The following is a 3,344-nucleotide window of genomic DNA, read 5'->3' as shown; positions in this document are numbered from 1 at the left end:
AGAGCTAACATTTTTCCCATATTATTTGGTGTGGATTTAAAGTTGTTTCTTTTCACTATTCAAGATAACTTCAGTGGGTAGTTTATTAACACCACAGTTGAGCAACAATATTCTGGTCCAGATAGCAGTTGGCTGTAAAGAACATTTCTTTACCAATAGTCAATCCTATTACCTTTAAAGTTTTGCTTGATGTGCATATTGCTGAAAGTTTCACCCTTCTCTAATGCTCATTTTCCATTAATGACATATTAACAAAATGTCTATGTCTCAAGGTCATAATAAAAGGTGCATATTTGGTCTTCAGGACTCAGAATCAAAGGCCCTCAGTGTGTCAGTTCTAATGGGGTCAAAGCTCAAGACTTAGGTCTTTAATCTTTGTAATAAATTTTGAATATTCTTTTTTAAGATGCAATGTTATTTCTATAGGTCATACAGGAGGCAATTTACGTCAGGAAAACCATAAAAAAAGTAAAAGAAAAAAGCTTAGGAGAGGTCTTTGTGCAGTCAAGTGGATTCAGAGCTGAGCTAAGCAGTAGAATATGGACCTTAAAGTTCATGCAATTAACCTGCAATATAAATAAACAAAAAAAATAGTTCATGGTCTCAAACTGAGCTTTTGACGATTAATTTAGAGGTTTTAGCTCTTCATTGTTGTTGTTGTTGTTTAATTCATATATATTATTTATAGAATTTATAGAGAGTGTAATTATTTTTAGGCAAGACAAACTGTATAATCATATTTTACCAAAGTCATTCATGACAGTGGGTGAACAACACATTCACACACATAAGACAACTGTCAGCAACTGAATTACAATATTAGAAATTGTAAAAACACCATTTCTAATACCTGGCAAGTACAAAAATTTCAGAGACACAACAATGTCACCACCACCAACAACAACAACAGCAACAATAACAACAAAACCACCACTGACATTGATAGTTTATGCTGTGGCTTTATTGCTAGTTTAACCTCTTTTCACTTACTATATTCACATTCTCATAGCAGTCATAAAATATAGGTACTCTGATCACCATTTTTATGTAAATAAAGAAAGTAGGACACAGAATGATGGGATAGGTCATCCACCTTCAGGATATAGGTTGTGAAGGAAAAAAGTTCAAAGAGCACAAAGCAAAACTGCTAATGAAGAAAACAGAATATACAAAACCTCCTTCCCATAGCTAAAGTTGTTACCTAAAGCCCCTTAATGAATTAACTTAATTAATTAATTAATTAACTAATTTGTGGGCAAAGAAACTTAAAGAACAATCTATTTTGTATTTATCTTAGAAAATCATGCAACATTGCCGCAGTCTGGCTGGGCACAATTCAGGAGCCACTTGTGAAAAGAAACTAACTTTATTTTTAGAACCACACAAGATAAACAAAACAGCTCCTCAGGAAAAAACCCTCAGAGCCCAACTGCCACCACCGGCTTCCCACAAGCCACACACCCCAACAACCTCTTCCTCCCACAATCCTCCTGCTCTTGAGGCCCATTGGCTGGGTCGCATGGGCGGAGCCAAAAAAGTCCCCCAATGAGCAGCTCCGTGGTCTGAAAGGGCAGGGAAACAGCCCAATGAGCATCACCGCAGAGGAGCCAATCAGCTAGATGTTGCTAGATGTTGCTGGGGCCGCTGTGAGCCAATCATCAGCTGGTAGTCTGAAAGGGCAGGGAAACAGTTCAATGAGCATCTCCACAGAGGAGCCAATCAGCTAGGTGTTGCTGGGGCCGCTGTGAGCCAATCATCAGCTGGCAGTCTGAAAGTTTGCTGGAGCCCCTTCGGCTGTGGCTCTCAACATCTCCCCCTCTCAGTTTAAATAACAAGCATGTGGCTTAGGGACCGTGCCTGCCTTAGGTTGTCCAATAGTACATATGGTTCTTACCCGTTATCGGATGAGCTGACCTCAAGGCGTCAGCCTCCTGTCTTAGGTTGGTACCATAGTAATTGGATCTTACCCGTTACTGACTACCAGTTCAGTATACAGCCACACCTGTGTGGAGGTCTTTGTACCAGCGGGGGGGTGAGGTTCTCACCTCTGTTGGCCCACAAATTTTAGCTGAACGATCATGACAAGCAGGAGGGAGGAAGATACACCAAGCCAATTGACGGCTCCTTTTGGAAAAATTGTACCACCAATGACACCATCAGCATAAATACCCCAACACTACCACAAGTCGCTGCACTAACAGATAGTTCACAATGCATATAGGTGAGTTCACAATGCATACATGTGATCCAGGTAAGTTCTGTAAGCAGTTCAGTGATGGCTATTGCAGAAGCTGTAGATTGGTTTTATCTTTGTCTTCTTGCACTGGGATGAAGATAGGAATTCTGGCAATAATGGCTAAAGAAAAAATTATCTAACATTCCAGAAGGCACTAAAAGAAAACAATTTTCTTAACAATTTACATTGTCTTCACTGGCACTGGGATGAAGATAGGAATTCTGGCAATAATGGCTAAAGAAAAAATTATGTAACATTCCAGAAGGCACTAAAAGAAAACAATTTTCTTAATAATGGCTAATGAAAAAAGTATGTAACATTCCAGAAGGCATTAAAAGAAAACAATTTTCTTAGCAATGGCTAAATAAAAAATTATGTAACATTCCAGAAGGCATTAAAAGAAAACAATTTTCTTAACAATTTACATTATCTTTAAGAGAATTATTAAATATAATGAAAAGGAAAGGTGAAAGTAAACAAACAGATCTGTTAACCTCCTTATTTTTTCACATTTTAAAACAATCCTCAACAGCTGTTTACCCAATTTAAATTATCCATTTAAATCACGTGAATAAAAAAAAATTATTTGGATCCATTTTTTCATGAGCTCTCATCATATATGATATATGGACATACATTCAAACATATAACACAAAACACAAGTGTGCACACATACATACGACACATAACATAATAGTAAAGGCCTTATAACTTTTTACAGGTGAAATCTCCATTGCAATGTTTAAAAACTCTATAGTCAAAAAATAGAACTGATCAGCAAAACATTAACCTAGGTCTGTATGAGCTCAAAAAACAAAATATGGGAAAGGGCAATGATAAAATAGATATTGAAAAAAGCATTCTGGTTCTGTCGCAGATGTAAGAATAACCAAACTGGAGTTCTGGATATCACATCTTCTTTTTGGTCTGTAGAAATCGCTTTAGTTAATCTTTCTGGAATCCAAATCAACTGCTGTTCTCCCTGTGGAAACACATAAACAGACCCCTGATTCGAGGAAATCACTGGGTCAGGACCTTAGTTAATCTCTCTGGAATCCAAATCAGCTGCTGTTCTCCCTGTGGAAACACACAAACAGACCCCCGACTC

The sequence above is a fragment of the Callospermophilus lateralis genome, unplaced genomic scaffold, assembly GCF_048772815.1.
Source record: "Callospermophilus lateralis isolate mCalLat2 unplaced genomic scaffold, mCalLat2.hap1 Scaffold_268, whole genome shotgun sequence".
Classification (NCBI taxonomy): Eukaryota; Metazoa; Chordata; class Mammalia; order Rodentia; family Sciuridae; genus Callospermophilus; species Callospermophilus lateralis.
The sequence above is the reverse complement of the archived record's forward strand: the minus strand, read 5'-3'. Positions refer to the sequence as shown.